Source organism: Triticum aestivum, chromosome 2A (assembly GCF_018294505.1).
Source record: "Triticum aestivum cultivar Chinese Spring chromosome 2A, IWGSC CS RefSeq v2.1, whole genome shotgun sequence".
NCBI lineage: Eukaryota > Viridiplantae > Streptophyta > Magnoliopsida > Poales > Poaceae > Triticum > Triticum aestivum.
In genome coordinates, this window is record NC_057797.1 from 199,669,494 (window position 1) to 199,693,613 (window position 24,120).

General features: G+C 42.4%; 2 long non-coding RNA genes across 16 annotated transcripts; one reads left to right on the forward strand and one right to left on the reverse strand.

Moving 5' to 3' along the window:
• Window positions 1-6,683: 6,683 nt before the first annotated feature.
• LOC123188325 (uncharacterized) lies at window positions 6,684-13,836 on the forward strand. Of its 4 annotated transcripts, none has more exons than XR_006494551.1 (4): window positions 6,684-7,135; window positions 7,261-7,396; window positions 8,067-11,866; window positions 11,945-13,836. It is a non-coding gene; the product is annotated as an uncharacterized lncRNA (long non-coding RNA). The 4 variants fall into 4 exon arrangements; XR_006494552.1 differs by having other exon boundaries at window positions 11,999-13,836; XR_006494550.1 differs by having other exon boundaries at window positions 6,695-7,135; window positions 8,067-8,232; window positions 11,622-13,836.
• LOC123188327 (uncharacterized) lies at window positions 7,976-12,565 on the reverse strand. Of its 12 annotated transcripts, none has more exons than XR_006494560.1 (6): window positions 12,325-12,565; window positions 11,987-12,088; window positions 9,734-11,822; window positions 9,601-9,629; window positions 9,080-9,160; window positions 8,877-8,980 (listed from the first exon to the last, which is right to left on the reverse strand). It is a non-coding gene; the product is annotated as an uncharacterized lncRNA (long non-coding RNA). The 12 variants fall into 12 exon arrangements; XR_006494555.1 differs by having other exon boundaries at window positions 9,734-11,855; XR_006494554.1 differs by having other exon boundaries at window positions 9,734-11,450; window positions 11,604-12,088.
• Window positions 13,837-24,120: the final 10,284 nt, after the last annotated feature.

Below are 24,120 nucleotides of genomic sequence, written 5' to 3' on the forward strand. Positions count from 1 at the left end.
CTAGTGCAAGTGGGAGACCGAAGAAAAATATGCCCTAGAGGCAATAATAAAGTTGTTATTTATATTTCCTTATATCATGATAAATGTTTATTATTAATGCTAGAATTGTATTAACCAGAAACTTAGTACATGTATGGATACATAGACAAAACAGAATGTCCCTAATATGCCTCTACTTGACGAGCTCGTTAATCAAAGATGATTAAGTTTCCTAACCATAGACATGTGTTGTCATTTGATGAACGAGATCACATCATTAGAGAATGATGTGATGGACAAGACCCATCCCTAGCTTAGCATTAATGATTGTTTAGTTTTTATTGCTATTTCTTTCATCATGACTTATACATGTTCCTCTGACTATGAGATTATGCAACTCCCGAATACCGGAGGAACACCTTGTGTGCTATCAAACATCACAACGTAATTGGGTGATTATAAATATGCTCTACAGGTGTTTTCAAAGGTGTTTGTTGGGTTGGCATAGATCGAGATTAGGATTTGTCACTCCGTGTATCGGAGAGGTATCTCTGGGCCCTCTCGGTAATGCACATCACTATAAGCCTTGCAATCAATGTGACTAATGAGTTAGTTGCAGGATGATGCATTACGCAACGAGTAAAGAGACTTGCCGGTAATGAGATTAAACTAGGTATGATGATACCGACGATCGAATCTCAGGCAAGTAACATATCAATGACAAACGAAATGACGTATGTTGTTATGCGGTTTGACCGATAAATATCTTCAGAGAATATGTAGGAGCCAATATGAGCATCCAGGTTCCTCTATTGGTTATTGACCGGAGATGTGTCTCGGTCATGTCTACATAGTTCTCGAACCCGTAAGGTCCGCACGCTTAACATTCGATGACGATTTGTATTATGAGTTATGTGATTTGATGACCGAAGTTTGTTCGGAGTTCCGGATGAGATCACAGACATGATGAGGAGTCTCAAAATGGTCGAGAGGTAAAGATTGACATATTGGACGATGATATTTGGACACCGGAAGTGTTCCGGGTGATACCAGGTCATCGGAAGGGGTTCCGGACAACCCGCGGCAAATATATGGGCTTAATGGGCCAAGTAAGGGAACACACCAGCCCAAAAGGGGTTGGTGCGCCTCCTATAGGTCCAGCCACATGGGGAGAAAGGGAAAGGTGAGGAGGAAAAGGAAAGTATGAAGTAGGACTCCTACTTCCTTCCCCTCCCCCCTCCTTCCTTTCCCCCTTGTCCAAATATGGTAAGGGGGAGGGATTGGACTGGGGGCCCAAGTAGGATTCCTCCTACCTGTGTGCGCCCTAGGCTGCCTCCCTCCCTCTCCCTCCTTTATATACATGGGGAGGGCATCCCTAGAACACACATCAATTGTTCCTAGCCGTGTGCGGCGTCCCCTTCCACAGTTAACACCTCGGTCATATCGTCATAGTGCTTAGGCGAAGCCCTGCGCCGGTAACTTCATCACCGTCGACACGTCATCGTGCTGACGGACTCTCCCTCGTCCCCAACTAGATCAAGATCTCGAGGGACGTCATCGTGCTGAACGTGTGCTGAACACGGAGGTGCCGTACGTTCGGTACTTGGATCGGTTGGATCGTGAAGACGTACGACTACATAAACCGTGTTACTAAACGCTTCCACTTTCGGTCTATGAGGGTACATGGACACACTCTCCCGTCTTGTTGCTATGCTTCTCCTAGATAGATCTTGCGTGATCGTAGGAATTTTTTTTTAAAATACTACATTCCCCAACAATAACCTCGCCTCTTTTCATAGTATTGGCATACTTATGGACCCGATGTGATCTTGGATCATTTTAGTATTGGCTTGACCAACACTTGTCCTTAGAATTTTTAGGGGTCCATTTTCACATCCCAATGTTGTACCTAAGTTGAACATTACTGAAATATTCTTTTGAATATGCATTAGTTTAATAAAATATATGTCATTATGAATTACTAAAACCACCGAGGATTAGCTGCACTTTCAAATACTTCTGAGCCAGTTAAAGGAAGCTTCGTGGCTATTTCTTTCTCTTTTCTTCCATATGTTTCCCTTGTTAGTTTTTCCTTTTTAATGGTTTTTTCCTTTCTTTTTGCGATTATTTCTTGTTTAGCTCTATATTTTGTCCTCTTATTTTATTCTTATATTTAATAATTCAGGAACATTTTTTGAATAGTGATTATTTATAGAATTACCAGAAAATTTTCAAATTCACTAAACATTTTGAATTTTTTGATTTTTTCCAAATTATTGAATATTTTACGTATTCCTAAACAATTTCCAATTTGTGAAAAAATTATCAAATTCGTGAGCATTTTTCAAGATCGTAACCATTTTTCTAATCCATGTTTTTTTTAAGTGTGGTTCACTTTTCAAACACATGAAAGTTTAAGAAAATTGTAAACATTTTTCTAGTGTGTGAGCATTTTTAAAATAAGTGACATGTTTTTAAATTCTAGTACATTTGTTCAAATTCATGAATATTTTTTTATATTAATGGATATTTTTGTAAATTGGTGAACATTTTTTGGATTCAGAAATTATTTTCTAAACTCACTTACATTTTTAGAATTTATGAACTTTTTGAAATTTCATAAACATTTTCTGAATTCATGAATATTTTTACATTAAATAAAAGCTGGCCAAAATAAAAAAATGAAGTAAAAATATCGAAAATAATGTTCTCTAGCTTGTTGGCTGCTGGGGACACGCGGTCGCTTTATCGCTATCTGATAGTGACGGCGAGCGGCGAGCGCTTACTAGCTCGGGAGCTATGCTGACGGAAACGCAGGCGACTCTCTAAGTGATTTCTTCAAGCGGTATATAGCACAGGCTTACGTCCAACGTATATCCAACAAGGAGCTCCTATACGATGCTGATTACGTCAGTTTGCCACTTACACACACATTCTCCCCTCGATTGAGCAGGCCCATTTCCGCGAGCTTGTAGCGGCTCGTGTCCTGTAACGTCCTGAGGACCATAGCGGCTCAGGTCTTAAATCAGCCAACCAGCAGACTCCACATGACCATACCTTCGTGACAGAGTTTAGGAGAAGGTTAAGGGATGGATGGAGAAGCTCCTGTCTGCTGCCGGAAAAGAGATCCTGATTAAAGCGGTGGCACAAGCGATTCCGGTATTTTCTATGTCATGTTTCAGGCTGACAAGGGGCCTTTGTGAGAGCATTACATCTATCATTCGCCAATTCTGGTGGGGCAGCAAGCAAGGAAAAAGAAGACCATGCTGGGTCTCGTGGGATGTGATGACAAAACCAAAGAGCCTGGGTGAATTGGGCTTTCGTGACATGGAGATTTTTAATCTAGCACTTCTGTCCAGACAGGCATGGCGTTTGCTTCAGGAACCAAACTCTCTCAGTGCATGTTTGATAAAAGCAATCTACTACCCTAATACCTCAATCCTTGAGGCCGAGCGGGGGTCACGACCTTCACAAATATGGCGTGCAATTTTAGATGGCCGAAACATAATGAAGCGAGGCATCATCAGGCAAATAGGGGATGGATCATCGACAAACGTCTGGAATCATAACTGAATTCCTAGGGTGGGTTTCTCAACACCGGTGACCTCTCTGGTGGCTAACCCGCCGAGGTTAGTGGCTGAACTAATAGACCGCAACATGGCATCATGGCGGGAAGAGTTAGTCCGGCAGGTCTTTGTCCCTGTAGATGTCGAGGCTATCCTAAAGATACCAATCTGCACAAGACCAGTTCAGGATTTCTGGGTGTGGGCACAAGACCCGAGAGGCCGTTACTCTGTCCGATCAGCTTATAACATGATCTTGCGTATAAAGACAGGGAGAGAAACTTGGTTGGAGAATGTAGAAGATGCGTCCAACAGCAGCGCCGAACGCAAGGGGTGGTCATCTGTCTGGGGCATGCAAGTTCCCTCGAAACTCAAGGTATTTGTCTGGCGCTTCGCACAACATTCTCTCCCAATGAGCGATACCTTGCAGCATCGGAACATGTCTACAACAAATGAATGTGCTATATGCGGTGCAGCCGATAACTGGCGTCATTCCATGCTAGACTGCACCATGTCAAGGAGTGTTTGGGCCCTGTCAAATGCAGATCTTGTGGAACACATGTGTATGAACACGTATGACAGTGCCAAGGGCTGGTTGTTCGCCATGAGTGAGTCCCTATCGACGGAAGATTTCACCACGTTAGTTGTTACGCTTTGGGCAATTTGGCATGCTCGCCGGAAGTTGATACATGAAGGAATCTTCCAAACTCCTTTCTCCACACAAGCTTTCATCAAAAGCTACATCTGTGACCTGCAACTTATCTTCAAAGCTCCCATCAGAGGACGGCCTGAAGCACATCCGAAGCCAACGAACTGGTTACCACCAAGGGAGGGGTATTCCAAGCTTAATGTGGATGCAGCAGTGCCTAGGACAGGTGGTTTTGGTGCAGTGGGAGCGATCTGCAGAGATGATGCTGGAAAGTCTTGCCATCAGAGAGTCCCTAGCCCTGGCGGGCAATCTATATATCCAAAAGATTCAAGTTGCCTCTGATTGTAAGTCGGCAATTGAAGCTATCCAGTGAGGAACATCTTCGGCTTATGGTGCAGTAGTGCAGGAGATTAAGGAGCATTCTAGTAGTTTTATTTCCTGTTTATTTAGACACGAGTTTAGAACCTCGAATGTCGAGGCGCACAAACTAGCAAAGCATGCTTTAACTCTTGAGACCGGTCGTCATGTTTGGTTAGGCCACCCGGGAGAACTTTTCTTTCGTCCCTGTAAGCGTGACGGATCATTATTAAAGCTTTGCGAGTTTGTCTCAAAAAAAGCAGCCTCCACATGCAGTAATAGACTACTCATAGTGTGGAGTAATTTCAACTAGTAACATGCATATATTACTAGTCTATGTTACTATCTTTACTAGTAGAGTGCCCGTGCGTTGCCACGGGCTTTTGAAATATTTTTGTTGAGTTGTATAAACATAATGACTGTTTAATTTCACATGTAGAGATAATATAGCAGGGGGATGTCGGTGCCTTGTCACGTGCCACAAAAATATTTTGCTGGAATTATGTAAACATAATGCATGTCAAATTTCACATGTAGAAACAAGATAGCACGGGCACAATCGGGTGTTTATCGTAGTCCAATTCACTTGCAATGTAAATTGATAAAAAATGATAAATTAATGATGTATACATAGAGAGCGATGATCCAACTAAAATTCTATTATAAATTAATATCTAGTTGTTGCGCTTAAGAAATTTTCACACAATTCTTTTATGGAAAGATATACAGAACGATGTGTTCTCGTTGATGGACATATACAAAGGGGTTACAACTTGCATCCCTAGAGCTGGCGACACAATTCTTCTATGAAAAGATATTCTGATCGATGACGAACCCCTTTCCAACAAGCTGCCACACATGTTCTCTTTCACAAGGGAGGAGGATATTTCTATAGTGCAATTCCAAGATAGACCACGGGCTTCTAAAAACTTTTACCTCACTCTATCAATCGAGGCGCTACATGAATTAACATATCTGCAGAATCATATGAATGATCTATACTTGGAACCAATGATGGCTGATGAATGGATTACTTGTTGGGGAGATGTTCAGTTTCGGCCCAAGAAATTCATCAACTTCTTCTTCAGAGAACTGCAGCCACCCGCATACATCACAATGATCTGGAAGACAAAGTGTATCATGAAACTTAAAGTGTTCACCTGGCTGATGTTAATGGACAGAGTCAACATAAGGGACATGCTCCACCGGAGACATTTTGATATTGAAGTCACTTCTGTCTTTTGTGCAACACCCACTGGAAACGAACAAACACCCATTCTTTGAGTGCACCTTCATATTCAATGGGATACCAACTTGGAGCTTCAGGAGATGTTTGATGCAGTGAAGTATTCATGGCCACACCCATTGTTCAATGCAATCAAAGTCCCGGCCGCCTGGAACATTTGGAAACAAAGGAACAGATGCTACTTTGACAAGATTGCTGCATCCCTGTATGATTGGAAAAGAGCACTCAAAGCTGACTTGGAAAATCTCAAATTCAAAGTTAATCCTGAATTGGTCTCCTTTCTTGATAGCTTTATCCCAAACCTATCTCTGTAAATCATAGTTCCTTTCTTTTTATTTGCTTCTTGGCCATGTAATTAACCAGTACTTTATTTTGAGTAATATATAATAGTAGGAGACTCCTGTTGTTTTCAAAGTTAAAAAAAAAATTCTAGTAAAATATCATGAATGTTGTTTTTAGCTTGATTCACATGATATTTGAGTAAGTATAATAAAAAAACTTCTTCGTTAGCTTATATACACATCTTGCACAAGCAACGTGTAACGGAGCTTCATGTCGAAGGACTTAAAATGTGCAACGGAAAATACTCATGGTGTTAACCGGACGAACTAATTCTTTACCATTCCACCAGAGCATAAAAAACATAATAGCCAGACATATTTCTGCATTTCCTAAATTAGTACTCCCTCCGTAAACTAATATAAGAGCGTTTAGAACACTATTTTAGTGATCTAAACGTTCTTATATTAGTTTACAAAGGGAGTATTATTTTAAATATAGTGATAACAAAAATAAATGTTGGTACTTTGAATGTTGAAGGTTTTGTAGTACATTTCTTGGAACGTTACAAAATTTCTGTGGTTTCCAGTTTTTCCCCTCGCTCACTCACTCACCCACTCACTCAGTCGCCTCTTCACGCTCGTTCCCCTCGCTCACCCAGTCCACCAAATCCCTAGCCCGCGGCGGTGACGCACCTCCCCCTCACTCGCGTCGGCGAATCAACCGCATCGCCGCCCTTCTCCTCAGGCGTCGCCGCCGGGCCTTCTCGTCTGCGTCGCCTCTCCCTCTTGCCCGCATCCTCTGCGTCACAGTCGAGCCAAAGTTGGATATTTTAGCGAGGTCGAGTAGGAGCGTGAGAAGCGCGGGCACGGCGGCCTTGTCCTGCTCGAGGAAGGCGGCGACGGATGCTAGCGCTCCTCGCCGCCATCGACCTGCAAGGAGGAGTGCCGTGTTGGACGCTGCCATCTCCGACGCTGCTGGTACTCCTCCGCCGCTACGAGTGCCCCGTCACCTGCGCCCAGGTCAAGCGCGAAGTCGAGCTCCCCATGCTTGACCTGCAAGGTTATCATCCTTAATTTTCCCCACACCTTTCCAATCTCTGGAGCCTAGGATTCGGGGAAAGGCAAGGAGAGATTTTGGAGCTGATTGTGATTGTGATTGTTGATGTGGATGGAATATGGATGTAGATGTACTGTGGTTAAGAACTGCTCTCTGCCGCGGGAGTAGATTGGAAAGGCTGCTGCTGCTCCTGTACAATGCGGTTGCTGCTGCTCCTGTACAATGCGGCTGCTACTGCCACTACCACTCATCGATTCGGGCATGGTAAAGACCACTCGGTTGCACTACTCCATGTGTAGATGACTGAACTTGGGTGTGAGCATTTTGATGCCTATGAATTTAGTAAACTCAGTACTCACAGGAGTACACTTTCAGTACTTAGGAGTACATTCCCCCTAGAGTATTTGTACTACAGGAGTACTTTCAGTACTGTAGGAGTACTTGTATTGTTTCTTAGAGTATTTGCTTGGAGTAAATATTGTAGTTTAACTGAAATCAACATTTCTGAAAATCATGTTTATCAATGGGTTGTAAGTACTGAAATCAACATCTCTGAAATCATCAGTACTCATAGGAGTACACTTTCAGTACTTAGGAGTACATTCCCCCTAGAGTATTTGTACTACATGAGTATTGTTTCTTAGAGTATTTGCTTGGAGTAAATATTGTAGTTTAACTGAAATCAACATTTCTGAAAATCATGTTTATCAATGGGTTGTAAGTACTGAAATCAACATCTCTGAAATCATGTTTGTCATGTTGTAGTATTCTTTTTGTCAGGATTTTAGTACTCTTGCTTGGCTCAAACCAAACTGATTCTGCTGTAATACTCATGCTGTAGTATTATTTTTATCATGCTGGAGAACTTTGATTGATCTAGTGGGCTCAAACCATACTGATTTTTAGAGTATACTCCATGTTACTTCCATTTCAGAGCACATTCTTGGAGTGGATCTGCATTTCAAAAAGTTAACAAGTGGGAGTACATGGAGTACTACATTTTAAGTCGAGGAGAAGATGGTAACTGCTCCGTGATGATGCCACCAGCACCTACGACTTCCTCGACCACCACCACCATGATGACGACTTCCTCGAAAGTGGTGAGTACTCCTCCAATGCTTGTACTCTTATCAATGTTTACTGCTGTGATCATGGAGTAGTTAGCTGCTGTTATCATGGCAGGAGTAATGCACCATTAGTTGGTAAGAAATAATGTCAGTATGAAACCTCTCGACATTAACTGTTTTTTTTGTGAGGAACAGTACATGGTTTCAACTTTATTTGCCCCATTCCATGTTCTGAAATCATTACCAAATCATACGAAGCATGATAACAATGTTCAAGCTGATTTGGTGAATCCGTAGATTACATCTTACTGTGTGTTCCCAAAATATTCAGCATTGCAAAACAAAGAAATATTAAATACAAGTTTCACTATGGATGATAGTGTGAAACACTATATCATATTTTCTTTTTCCTGGGAGCATCATGGACCAACTTGTCAATGTAACCTCGGTTGTATACTACATCTACATCCCTGTCAATGAACATGTGCACTATTGAACTATCTATGCATCCACATCTCTATGAAGATACATATACTACTGCATCTTGGATGAATACTATTGTCAGTTTACTCGCATGAGCCATTCAAGGAAAGTAGTCTCTCAGTTCTAGTGTACCTAGATGTACGATGAAACGAACTTGTGAACCAAAGCAATTTGAGTTGACAACCGGACAGAGGAAGCGGGCAAGAGATGATTTATTTATGGGCGATGATGATTTGCTACAAATACATATACTGCTACCTTCCATGCATGTCAGTATCTGATGCTACCACTTGATTCCCTGAAGATTGAAGAACCACCTCCTACCATTAATAAATCATTTCATATAAACTACTGTACCTAGCAATGTAAAAAATACAAAAAGGATAAAATCACTAACCTGTCATAGAAAAAATGGCACACTCCTGGCCGTCCTGCATGTTTTGGCTTCAATTTCCCTCGCCTTGCATGTCACTGCGTCCTTAAGAAAAACAAACACATTGATAATTATAATTAAGAACTTCGCCTACAACAAAACAAAACCAGCAGAAACTGATCGCTTTCATTGTCTTCAAGACCCTCATTGTCCTCTAATAATATAGTTTGAGAGAAGTCCACATTACCCCTCGAACTTGTCTTTGGCTTCACTTTACAAACCTCAGAATTGTGTTCGTTCAAGTTTCATCCTTCAACTTTATAAACCGTTCATAATTATAAGGGGTCTGCTTCAGTATACCCAGCCTTCTCTTATTTTATTTATTAGAACATGCCGATGTTACATTATTCTGAACTTCCCATCTTATTTATTAGAACATGCCGATGCCACTGAAAATTATGATTACTATATCCGCACAGCCTCATACCTGGACTACTTGGGTAATTCTCATCAACATTTCGTATGAAAGGCGCATCAAGCCCTACCTGATTCCCCTCGTACGTATGATCAGAACCTACATGGAAGGGATCAACAAAAAAGCCGTAAGCTGTAGACAGAAACAAAGATGAACACCCATAAGCATAAACTGTTTCGTATGAAAGGCACATCGGGTAGTACCATTTGAATTTTCCGGTACATATGCACCATAAACATGTGTGAGATTACTCGCCGCCGGCAACGAAGCAACTTGATGCACACCCACCCGTAGCAAACTTGTTCCATCTGATTGTTCTTGCCTGGATCAATACAAAGCCGATGATATATAGGCAACAAAGTATGCAGGCAACATTCTCAGCATTGAGTAGCTATATCGTCAACATTTTCCTTTTCCCTTTTATCCTCATCTACCTAAATACCCAGATAGAACTCTGCTTGCCCAACAGCTCCACATGCTCTGACTTCTTCTGTCTTTTTAGCTTCTCCTTATTCCTCCAGCTCTCGGCTTCTCAACTTCTAAGATCTTTCTTTCATCTGTACATCATCACATGTGCGCTATAGGTGTGCCTAAAGATCATTTTATTGCCACTAACAAAATGGTGAGCTATTCTAAAAACAGGCACACCATGATAATTAAGGTAAAACAAGGTTGAGTCTCATGGGCAGTACTACAGACAAATAGGAGTCCTTGTTTCCTGTAAGAGGTTCATATGAAAAGTTAAGGCAATGATAATTAGTAAGACTGACGCTCCGAATTAAAGCCGATTGGATGAGGTAATTCGTCAAAGAAGTACAATGCAAAGCTGAAACAATGCAAGTGAATTAAAAGAGGGGCTGATGGAAATTGAGCTTCAAGCGGCGACATCCTTCGTGGCATATGTAATACAACCGATTCAGTTCAAATATGTATTTATTATGTTAGCATGAAGGGTAAAAAGAAAGGGGACAAACTAATCTTATGTTTAAGCATACAAAAAAAGTAAAATCTAAATAGTGATGTGATCACTTCCTTTTAAACAGTTGTTACGATCAGGTCAGAAGATTGAAAAACTATAATATTTATAACAATGGAATAGAGGGGCTACTACATTACACACTTATGTTTCTACTCATTCAGTTGAGGAAAATCCATGATGCACAAAACAAGATCAATTTCATCAATCTGATTGTTAATGACCACAAAATGACATGATACAAAAGAAAATAGCATGTGCATTTAATAGAAAGTGCTTGTGCATTGCTACTGGTAATAATGGAGATAACTGAATACCATGTGAATTTAACGCAAAATGAAGGTTCCAACCAAAGATTCGAAATACCCATCACCTCCATGACATGATAATTTAGAATGACATATGAGTGAATATCACCAAAAGGAGGACCTCCTATGGTGTAGGAGGCTTAAATCTGATATATCAAGATCAAAGTCTTCTCACCATAATGGAGATAACTGAATACCATGTGCATTTAATAACACAAAATGAAGGTTCCGACCAAAGATTTGAAATAACGAGAACCTCCATCACATGATAATTTAAAATAACATATGTGAATGTATTTGTACTGTAAAGTTATTCAATGTGCCATGTGATAGGAAAGAGAGAAAATATGCCTAGGTAGGTTCTTACTACAATTGTTGCTCCTGCTACTAATTACCAGTTACTTCAATCAATAGCTAAAAAGTATTTTAACGTTTCTCTGCCCTAAAAAGTATTTTAATGTTTTTCTCTGCCCCTGCTCTTGGATTTGATTGCAGACTTGATTAGCCTTACCGAATCTTAGAGTTGCTTCGCCAAGGCGTGTCGTTTTTCACCTTCCCATTGCATTCAACAAAATATTTTCCTATCACTCCCTTTAGCTGATGGTTCATCCCCACATAAGATGTACCTGATGCTCCCTGGAAAACCACATCTGTGTATCTTCTGTTACATACATGAGATTCTCTAATGCGTGTTTAGGCAGGAGCTAGCATATTAGGAATGAAACATACAAGCCCGATGAACACTGGATTCACGCACAACCACAGGAAATCCCTCCAAACTAAACTAACCTGTGAATCCCGCTTCAGCGAGGCAGGTGAGGAGGAGGGTTACCAGAGGCTGGAGGAAAATGAGAGCAGGGACTGCCCGCCGAGCATCCCCATCGCTGGCGAGCCGAGCATCCCCAGCCGGTAGCAAGGGACAAGGGAGCAGTAGGCACTACATACCTCCATTATTATAGTTAAATGTCATGTCTGGACTGACCTTTCCTTCTTCCTGGGCAGCCAACACTTTGTAGTTGGAAATACTATCAGTTTACACTCCTGATGAAGTGGTAAAAATACATAATTGAGAAATAGATTTACCCTTATAATTGCTTGCACTGCACACTTCCTTACATTTGAATTTGCAGATGATTCTTCAAATGAGAGATGTTCCAAAATTTAGTGATTACCTGATGTTTCAGATGATGATCAGGATGATTGACAAGGAAGAAATGTTCCACAGGCTTGCTATCTGATTCATCGGGGTCTGGTGGTATGTTCCGTACAAGAACCTACAATAAAAACACATTGATGACTCAGAATCAAAAGAATAATCAGAGAACCATTAATCTAGATAAGATCATTGTTGTATGCAGCATTCTTTTTTCTAGCAAAGGGGTCTAAACTGAGCTCATGTATAAGTTGCAATCACAAAGGGATCCCATGGCCTCAATCCTCAGCTCCATCTCTCTATCCTGATCTGATTCTCTCCGTCTTGAACCAAATAGAGAAAAGAGGGGAGATGAACCTGAGGGAGGAAGGCGATCGCATGGTGGCGAACGCAGGAGGAACCGGAGGACGGGAGCATGGTGGTTGATGCCTAGGGTTTAGCGCAGATCGTGGCGGCGTCTCCTCTGGGAGGTCGGCGGCGTGCGAAGGCGAAGGCGTACCTCAGCAGAGGTCTCCAGATGGCGACCCAGAGGTCCACAACGATGGCGGCGCCGCCTCCACGACCCCTCGGAGCCGGCAAAGGGATCCGCGGCTTGCGCCTGGGATCTGCCAGGCGGCGGCGTTCGCGTCGCGAATAGATCCAGGGGTCGTCGCTCCTTCACCTCGTACGTGCGGGCGATAGGTTTAGGTTTTTTTGTCGCTGGTTAATTTTCGTAGGTCTTTTATCGTTGGTTAACCTTCGTAGGTCTTTTTTCGGTCGTACGTGCATGGGTGCGGGTTGGGGTCTCAGCACGAGGTTTTTTCGGTTTGTGGTGGCTAAGTCAGAGGTGGGAGGATGTACCAAAAAAAACCATAGGAGGTGGGACTAAAAAAAACCTGGAAGCGAGACTACCAACTGCTCCATTAGGAGTAGAGATAGTGGGGAGTAACATATGTGTGCTGTCATGCAATGCTTTATTTATTAGCTTGTAGACTTAGCTTATCTTGGTATGTGTAATATTACTTCCTTTATCTTAGTTTACAAGTCTTGCGTGTGTATTTAGGTCATTAATTTGACCAACTTAATAAGAGGCATGTAGTACAAAAAATATGTCATTAGAAACTTTAGATATTCTATTTTCTAATGATATAATTTTTATATTAAACAATTTATCTTATATAAGTTAAACTGATGACTTAGATACATGTGCAAGCCTTGTAAACTAAGATGAAGGGAGTACTCATAGTATGAGTAATTAGCTATGTTATTGAATTCATCTCTCTCCTTGTTAAATCATTGTCACATAAACAAATTTGCTGAGTTTGACTTTATGTTACTGCTGAAGTTACTCACATTATGGGCAGTCATACTAATGCAAGGCCGAACCATCAGATTGCTCCACCCCAACACATAGTTGAAATAAATGTCAATGTTGCTCTACTGCAGTATGCATCATTACCAGTTGTGGCCGCGGTGTGCAGAGACCGATCGGGTATTTATATTAGATCTTGAGCTATTTCTCTTGTGGGAAATTTAGATCCCACAACACTTGAAGCCTTTGCATTCCAAGAAGCGCTGGTCCTTGCAGATGACTTCTAGGAGCGAAGAATTTTTGTTGCTTCAGATTGCAAGATTGTCATTTGATGATATCAAGCAGAAGAGTGCGGTTGTATATGGCGCAATTATCTGAGAAATGTTAGATCATTCTAGATTTTTTATTAGTTGCCCTTCTAGTCATGAATTAGGAGGCTGGATACCAAGACTCACAATTTAGTGAAGCATGCTCTCTCACTGGGGTTGGCCCTCATGTTTGGTTAGGTATCCCCGGTGATCTTACTTTCGCCTTTGTAAATATTGTGACGAGTTACATAAGCTTCATGAGATTGTCTACAAAAATATATTTTAGATTATTGAAAATTCGAGAACATATCTTGAAAAATGTGAATGTTTTTAGAAATTATTAAAATTGGGAACATGTTTTGAATGTTTTCAAAATGTGATTTTTTTAATATTTTGAACAAATTTTAAAGATATTTTTTTGAAATTGTGAAAAAAGTAATTCTATAAATTATTTTTAATTTTTATAGATTTTTAACAATTTTATTTTTTAACACTTTTTAGAAATAAAAAGGGAAATAGGAAAAGAAAATAATATAGAAAAAAAAGAAAACTGGTAAAATTCGCTGGGGGAAAAACAAGTTAAAAGGAAAAGCAAACAACCTGTTTTATGTAGGCTACGATATACATAATTGGGCTAGCCCAATTACCTCATCCGCTCCCCGTCCCCTGTGTGCGTTTGCAAACTTTGTGGCCGCAATTCCTGATTGACGCTCATTGCATCACATTGCCTTTGTTTCCGAGGGCAACTAATCAGCAAGGATTTGTTCGGAGCCCCGCAAGGGTCAATTTTCATGGGCTGGGAGCGCGTTATTTGTCATGCTCTCGGGAAAGAGGGAAAAGATGATTTTTGGGGTCTTAGATGATTTTTGGAATTTTTTCCGGTTTTCTTAGGTTTTGGACAAAAAAATAAAAAATATCAAAAACATGTTTTTTCCCTTCCATGAGAGGCACAGATTTACTTCTCGCGGAGGTATAGATTTGCTTCTACAAGAGGCACGGTCATGCCTTTCGGAAAAGAGAAAAATACGTTTTTTCTTTCATGAAAGGGACAAATTTACTTCTCGTGTAGGCATGAATTTATCAATGTGAGAGGCACAGTCGCGCCTCTCAGGTAAGGGGAAAAATATGTTTTTTTTTCATGAGAGGCACGATCATGTAAGGAAAAAACATGTTTCTTTCCCGCGAAAGGTACATATTTACTTTTTATGAAGACACATATTTACTTTCGCGAGCGTGCCTCTCGGAAAAGAGAAAAAAAATGCATTTTTTTATTTTTTTTCTTCCGTGAGAGGCACATATTTACTTCTCGTGAATGCAAGATTTACTTTCACGAGATGCATGGTCATGCCTCTCAAAAATGGGAAAAACGTATTTTTTTTCTTTAATGAGAGGCACAAATTTATTTCTCATAGCACCACAGATTTTATTCCGTGAGAGGCACGGTCGTGCCTCTCATGAAAAGAAAAAACACATTTTTTTTTTCCTTCTGCGAGAGACATATATTTACTTCCTCGGAGGCACGGATTTGATTTCGTGAGAGCTATGGTCGTGCCTCTTGGAAATGAGGAAAAATCATATATTTTTTTCTTTCATGAGAGGCACAGATTTATTTATCGTGAAGGCACGGATTTTCTTTCATGAGAGGCACAATTACGCCTCTCCGGAAAGGAAAAAAAGAATGTGCTCCCAGTACGTATTTTTTCGTTCAGTTTTTTTGAAAAATAATTCGTCAAATCAAAATGAGATCTATTTTCGACGATGTCGACGCGTGGAACCCAACAGAAAATGATTTAAAATTTGGACACACTGTTTAAGAGATAATTTTTTTTAATAAATAAATAAAAAAAAAGAAAACTCTAAGATTGCGACACATGATGCACATGCAATGCGCCACTTGTCGCAATCTTGGGAGGTGGAAATGGCCTTTGTAAAGAGTGCTCATTAATTAGTGATTTCATTTGTTTCCCACACGGCAGAGCAATCGAGCGAGTACACTGGCCCAGCACATTTGGCGGTAGTTAGTACCACACTATCTCGGTTTTAGGAACCTTAGGTTCCTGTCTGAATTGTATTTTGTTTCAAAAACCTCCCAGAAGGTTTTGGAGCAGGTGTATCACTTTTTCTTGTTGTTTTACTTCTGTTTTTAATTTTTGATTTCTTTTTTTAAATAAGAGCTGCTGTACTTTTTTTAAGTGTTCAGATTTTCAAAAAATATTTTTGTTTTTTTAGTATTCTTGTTTTAAAATGTTCACAAAGTTCCATACATGGTAAAAGGGTTGGGAATTTAGAAAACTATTCACAATTAAAAAAAATGCATAAGTTTTAAAAATGTTTAGGCTTTCCAAAATATTTGTTCACAAACGTTTTAAAAATGTTCATGTTCTTTTCAACAATGTTCATGTTAGTTTGAAAATATTTTCATTTTATGAAAAATGTTCCTATTTTCCAAAGAAATCATAAACATTTCAAAAATTGCTCACGCCCCCCCTAATTCTCAACATTTGTAAAAAAACACTTCAAAAATATTCAATTCTTGAAATAATTAATGTTTTCGTGTTTGTTTGAATCGAATGAAAAAAAACCACCCAAATAACAAAAAACGGTTAGGAATGTGAATAGGAAAAAAGCAGGCACTCAGTAGCTCGACCGGGTTGCCATAGTGCTGCGAGCACTTAATGGCGTGGACCACTCGGTCACCCCAAAGCGCTACTTTCCCTCTCGCTAGGGTTTGTTTTTCTCTTGGAGGCGATCTATCGCCACCGTTGACCTCGTGTTTCCCCTGCCCCCACTCGTCGCCGGGGTTTCTACGATTAGGGCTAACAAAGGGGTGGTCCTTGTACCGCTACCCGGCTATGATCGTCCCCCTTCGGTGACAGGAGGATCTAGGGTTCCTCTCAACGTCTGATCTGTTTCTCAAAATTGGACTAGGGTTCAAGATATAGCGGCGGGTGGATATTCAGGATCAGCGTCAACGACAGATGTAGAGAAGATCATGACGGAATTGGGTCTTCGTGAGGAGGATCTAGACGATGTGGTCTTTTATGAGAAAGAGGATCCGTTGTGTTGGAAATATGCCCTAGAGGCAATAATATTGTATTATCATATTTCCAGTTTTCATAATTAAGAGTTTATATTTCATGCTATAATTGCTATGATCCTGGAATATGTCATTTAGTGGAAAACTCATATGCACGAGTGGAATGATAAACACTAAAATATAGGTTCCTAGTCTTGCCTCTAAGACTAGCTCAAGTATTGCTGGTGATCCTGTTTTTCGTATCTTAGGATATCATTAAGTGTAACAATAGTCCTAAAACAACATTGAGAGTATGATGTTAGAAGAACGATCATATTGAATCGACTCAAACTTGTTTTGTTATACTTTGATATAATATCATCTGAAATCAACTGTTATAACACGGAGTGTTAGCATGTGTTTTAGTTCCTCAGACCACGAGAGTATCGCAATCACTTCCTATTGCACGGTGGACTTCGGGGTTGCTCAAACGACATCTGTAGCATGGTGATCATAACAACAACTTATAGGTTCATCAGAAAGTTTGACAAGGGACTAGATAGTTTGAGAGTGGGATTTGCTCCTCCGGTGATGGAGAGATATTCTTAGGGTCCTCTTGATGTGAGGCATCCATCATCGTCTGGCCAGACACAAGTGACTACGTCACGGGGTTGCCAGAACACTTCGATGAGAAAGAAGAATGAAACCGACAACAAGAAGAACGGTATAATGAGCATGTGCATGACTCAGGAGGATACCAGGACACCTTGGGTTTTGTAAAGTATCGTGAAGCAAAGGGAACATCACATAATAACCAAAGGTTCACTCGAATGTTCACTTATACGTCTCCAACGTATCTATAATTTTTGATTGCTCCATGCTATATTATCTTCTGTTTTGGACATTATTGGGCTTTATCATACACTTTTATATTATTTTTGGGACTAACCTACTAACCGGAGGCCCAGCCCAGAATTGCTGTTTTCTTTGCCTATTTTAGGGTTTCGAAGAAAAGGAATATCAAACGGAGTCCAAACAGAATGAAAACTTCGGGAACGTGATTTTTGGAACGAACAAGATCGATGAGACTTGGACCCTACGTCAAGCAACCAACAAGGAAGCCACGAGGTAGGGGGGCGCGCCTACCCACCCCCAGGCGCGCCCTCCACCCTCGTGGGCCCCCTGTTGCTCCACCAACGTACTCCTTCCTCCTATATATACCTACGTACCCCTAAATGATCAAATACGGAGCCAAAACCCTAATTCCACCGCCGTAACTTTCTGTATCCATGAGATCCCATCTTGGGGCCTGTTCCGGAGCTCCGCCGGAGGGGGCATCGATCACGGAGGGCTTCTACATCAACACCATAGCCTCTGAGATGAAGTTTGAGTAGTTTACCTCAGACCTTCGGGTCCATAGTTATTAGCTAGATGGCTTCTTCTCTCTTTTTGGATCTCAATACAATGTTCTCCCCCTCTCTTGTGGAGATCTATTCGATGTAATCTTCTTTTGTGGTGTGTTTGTTGAGACCGATGAATTGTGGGTTTATGATCAAGTTTATCTATGAACAATATTTGAATCTTCTCTGAATTCTTTTATGTATGATTGGTTATCTTTGCAAGTCTCTTCGAATTATCAGTTTGGTTTGGCCTACTAGATTGATCTTTCTTGCAATGGGAGAAGTGCTTAGCTTTGGGTTCAATATTGCGGTGTCCTTTCCCAGTGATAGTAGGGGCAGCAAGGCACATATTGTATTGTTGCCATCGAGGATAACAATATGGTTTTTTTTATCATATTGCATGAATTTATCCCTCTACATCATGTCATCTTGCTTAAAGCGTTACTCTGCTCTTATGAACTTAATACTCTAGATGCATGCTGGATAGCGGTCGATGTGTGGAGTAATAGTAGTAGATGCATGCAGGAGTCGGTCTACTTGTCTCAGACGTGATGCCTATATACATGATCATACCTAAATATTCTCATAACTATGCTCAATTCTGTCAATTGCTCAACAGTAATTTGTTCACCCATCGTAAAGTACTTATGCTCTTGAGAGAAGCCACTAGTGAAACCTATGGCCCCTGGGTATATCTTCATCATATTAATCTTCCAACACTTAGTTATTTCCTTTGCTTTTATTTTACTTTGCATCTTTATCATAAAAATACCAAAATTATTATCTTAGCATATCTATCAGATCTCACTCCCGTAAGTGACCGTGTAGGGATTGACAACCCCTTATCGCGTTGGTTGCAAGGATTTATTTGTTTTGTGTAGGTGCGAGGGACTCGCGCGTAGCCTCCTACTGGATTGATACCTTGGTTCTCAAAAACTGAGGGAAATACTTACGCTACTTTGTTGCATCACCCTTTCCTCTTCAAGGGAAAACCAACGCAGTGCTCAAGAGGCAGCAAGAAGGATTTCTGGCGCCGTTGCCGAAGAGGTGTACGCAGAAGTCAACATACCAAGTACCCATCACAACCCTTATCTCCCGCATTACATTATTTGCCATTTGCCTCTCGTTTTCCTCTCCCCCACTTCACCCTTGCCGTTTTATTCGCCCTCTCTCTCTATCCTCCCTCTCTCTCTATATATTTGCCTCTTTTTGCCCATTTCTTGTTTGCTTGTGTGTTGGATTGCTTGCTTGTCACGATGGCTCAAGATAACACTAAATTGTGTGACTTTACCAATACCAACAACAATGATTTTATTAGCACTCCGATTGCTCCTCTTACCGATGCTGAATCTTGTGAAATTAATGCTGCCTTGCTGAATCTTGTCATGAAAGATCCGTTTTCCGGCCTTCCTAGTGAAGATGCCGCTACCCATCTAAATAGCTTCGTTGATTTGTGTGATATGTAAAAGAAGAAAGATGTTGATAATGATATTGTTAAATTGAAGCTATTTCCTTTTTTGCTTAGAGATCGTGCTAAAGCTTGGTTTTCGTCTTTGCCTAAAAATAGTATTGATTCGTGGAATAAGTGCAAAGATGCTTTTATCTCTAAGTATTTTCCTCCCGCTAAGATCATCTCTCTTAGAAACGATATTATGAATTTTAAGCAACTTTATCATGAACATGTTGCACAAGCTTGGGAGAGGATGAAATTAATGATACGTAATTGCCCTACTCATGGTTTGAATTTGTGGATGATTATACAAAAAATTTATGCCGGATTGAATTATGCTTCTAGAAATCTTTTAGATTCGGCCGCGGGAGGCACTTTTATGGAAATCACTTTAGGAGAAGCTACTAAATTCCTAGATAATATTATGGTTAATTATTCTCAATGGCACTGAGGGAGTCCTGGATTAGGGGGTCTCCGGACAGTCGGACTATATCCTTTGGCCGGACTGTTGGACTATGAAGATACAAGATTGAAGACTTCGTCTCGTGTCCGGATGGGACCCTACTTGGCGTGGAAGGCAAGCTAGGCAATACGGATATGAATATCTCCTCCTTTGTAACCGACCTTGTGTAACCCTAGCTCCCTCCGGTGCCTATATAAACCGGAGGGTTTTAGTCCGTAGGACAACATACAATCATACCATAGGCTAGCTTCTAGGGTTTAACCTCTTTGATCTCGTGGTAGATCAACTCTTGTAATACTCACATCATCAAGAAAAATCAAGCAGGACGTAGGGTATTACCTCCATCAAGAGGGGCCGAACCTGGGTAAACATCGTGTCCCCTGCCTCCTGTTACCATCCACCTTAGACGCACAGTTCGGGACCCCCTACCCGAGATCCGCCGGTTCCGACACCGACATTGGTGCTTTCATTGAGAGTTCCACCGTGTCGTCACCATAAGGCTTGATGGCTCCTTCGATCATCGCTAGCTATGCGGTCCAAGGTGAGGCTTTCCTCCCTGGACAGATCTTCATATTCGGCGGCTTCACACTGCGGGCCAATTCGCTTGGTCATCTGGAGCAGATCGAAAGCTACGCCCCTGGCCATCAGGTCAGATTTGGAAACTTGAACTACACGGCCGATGTCCAAGGAGACTTGATCTTCGATGGATTCGAGCCCATGCCGAACGCGTCGCACTGTCGCGACGAGCAAGACGTAACTCTGCCGTTGGACAGTGTTTGGGAGATCGCATCCGCAACTACTCTGTCCATCAATCCGGAGCAAGTCGCGCCATCCGAGAGCGGAGGGATGGACCCTGCCATGGAGGCCACACTCTCAGTGGCGATAGAGCCGGATACTGACTTCACCCCTTACAAGAGTCGTGTTGCCGAACCACTGGATTCACCTCCAGCCACGGACTCCAAGCCGCTCACATCCATACCCGTCGAGTCCGACTGGACGCCGATCATGGAGTTCACCTCCGCGGATATCTTTTAGCACTCACCTTTCGGAGATGTGCTAAATTCATTAAGGTCTCTCTCCCTGTTAGGAGAACCTTGGCCGAACTATGTCCCGCTAGAATGGGATGCGGACGACGAAGAAATTCGCTGCCCACCCACCACCCACTTAGTAGCCACTGTCGACGACTTAACCGACATGCTCGACTTAGACTCTGAAGACATCGACAGTATGGACGACGATGCATGAGACGAATAGGAACCACCGCCCATAGGGCGCTGGACCGCTACTTCATCACATGACGTATACATGGTGGATGCACCCACAGAGGGCAATGGCGAAGAGACAGCGGAGGATGCACCCTCCAAGCAACCCAAGCGCCGACGTCAGCGGCGCCGCTCTAAGTCCCGCCATAAAAAAAACAACGATAATGATAGTCCACGCGACTCTGGAAGAAATGACAACTGCACCACCCCAGTGGCAGAGCACGATCAAGATGCAAACTGCAAACATAATACGGATCCGACGTCCGAACACGATGACGCCAAAGATAAGCCTCATCAATCCCCGTCTAGGGAAGAAAATAGTCCGGACAAAGATGCACGCATCATCTCGAAAACACACTTGGAGCAAGATACGCTCAACAGCAAGTGGAACAAAGTAACAAAGTATGGTGGAAGTTACCATAAAAATAGCTATCCAAAGCGCAAGCTATTACCGGAATTCGACGATGAGGCCTTAGAGCCCATACAGCCGAAAAGTGATACGGCCAACCGGCCGGATCCACCACCCTGTGAACGCGATAGAGCGGCTAACAAAGTCGCGCATAAGTCAACACACAATCTATGTGAGAACTTGCGTCAAAAATCCGGCACGACCAGATCTATCTATGGATCTAGAAAGCGCGCTACGGTACACAACCAACACCGAATACTACAACCGTCCGAACACCATGGCGCATCCCAATACAGGGGTGCCGCACACCCCTTATGTTTCACTGATGAGGTGCTGGATCACGAATTCCTAGAGGGATTCAAACCGGTGAACATAGAGGCATACGACAGAACCACATACCCTGGAGTCTGGATAGAGGACTTCATCCTCCATATTCATATGGCTCGTGGAGACGATCTCCATGCCATTAAATACTTGCCCCTCAAGCTTAAAGGGCCAGCTCGGCACTGGCTGAAAAGCCTCCCCGAAAACTCAATTGGAAGTTGGGAGGAGCTCGAGGACGCTTTTTGGGCCAATTTTCAAGGGACTTATGTCCGACCTCCGGATGCAGACGATTTAAGTAATATAATCCAACAGCCGGAGAGTCCGCCCGAAAGCTTTGGAACAGGTTCCTCACCAAGAAGAACCAAATTGTCGACTGTCCGGACACCGAAGCCTTAACAGCTTTTAAACACAGCGTCTGAGATGAATGGCTCGCCAGACACCTCGGCCAAGAAAAACCGAGAACAATGGCAGCCCTAACAAGCCTCATGACCCGCTTTTGTGCAGGCGAGGACAGCTGGTTGGCCCGTAGCAGCACCAGCGACCCAAGCACATCCGAAGTCAGGGATGGCAATGGTAAACCACGACACAACAAAAACAAGCGTCGAAATAAAGAAGGTAGCCTAGATAACACGGCGGTAAACGCCGGATTCAGGGGCTCCCGACCAGGTCAGCGGAAAAAGCCTTTCAAAGGCAGCAAGGGAAGGACAATCTGACCTAAACAAAATTCTTGAAAAACTCTGTCAGATCCACGGCACCCCAGACAAACCTACAAATCATACCCACAGAGAATGTTGGGTCTTCAAGCAGGCTAGTAAGCTAAACGTCGAACACAAAGGGGAAGAGACACCAAGCGAAGATGAGGATGAACCTCGCAAGCAAAACGCCGGAGGACAGAAAAAGTTCCCACCAGAGGTTAAAACAGTAAACGTGATCTATGTGACAAAGGGGAGAAGCAATCACGCACTCCGATGCACACGCGCCATAGAGCCCATCACCCCTAGGTTCAACCCCTGGTTGGCCTGCCCGATCACTTTTGATCATAGGGATCACAATACAAATATCCGGCGCGAAGGACTGACGGCCTTGGTGTTAGACCCAATAATAAATGGGTACCATCTCACAAGGGTCCTCATGGACGACGACAGTGATCTAAATATGATATATCAGGACACAGTCCGCAAAATGGGGATAGACCTGACAAAAATAAGCCACAATAATACTACCTTTAAGGGAGTAATACCAGGCCAAGAGGCCCACTGTACGGGCTATCTACTACTAGAGGTAGTATTCGGTTCTCCCGATAACTTCCGAAGCGAAAGGTTAACTTTTCACATTGCCCCATTCCGAAGTGGCTATCAAGCACTACTCGGAAGAATGGCTTTTGCTTGTTTTAACGCAATACCGTATTACGCTTTTCTCAAGCTTAAGATGCCCGGTCCATGTGGCATCATCTCGGTCAGCAGAAATACCGAACGCTTCCCACATACAGAAGAGGATGCGGCGGCTCTAGTAGCCGCAAACTAGACGGCCTCACCAACCAGAAAATGGCAGGTCGTCAAAACCACGGACATGGTTAGACGAGTCCAGCATTCCACCATATATACATGAGACTGGTTTGGTGATCAAACCCTCATAAATGATACCAGGGGCTTCCCGCGTGTAATCAGGGCCAACCCGGCTCAACTTGGCCTCTCTTGAATTTTGATAGTTCATTAATAATAACCAACTCTTCTTTTTTGGCACGACAACTTTCACCTAAGTTCTTTCCTTTTGCAGATGACAATCGTGCCACACCCGTCCAGGACACGGCACAACAGAGACCAGGCGCGGACATGCAGCAGGGACCCTCCCAAAGGTTTCTTTTTAGATTAAGACCCTGCGTAAACCTTTTTTACTGTCTCTTGTTGCTCACATCCTCCGGATACTCCACACAACCGAGAAGGATGCTGGCGTTATTGGCATGTGGCCACGCCAGGATTTTGCACGTACATGGACACATGGGGTTTCTTATTAAGGGCATTGTTTAGCCCGGTATATGTTATAAAGACCGAACACCTTAGGGAGTGTTCGGCGTCACGAGTTTGGCCCTATATGCATCAGCTCTGAATCATGTCTTTGGTCAAATGTTGGGTTTGCCCTGCTCCCACGTTTTGGTACCTTACGTTCTGTTATATCGGCTAAGGTAGCACTAGGAGAACTACTGCAATTGTGCCCTGGTTCATCCGGATGA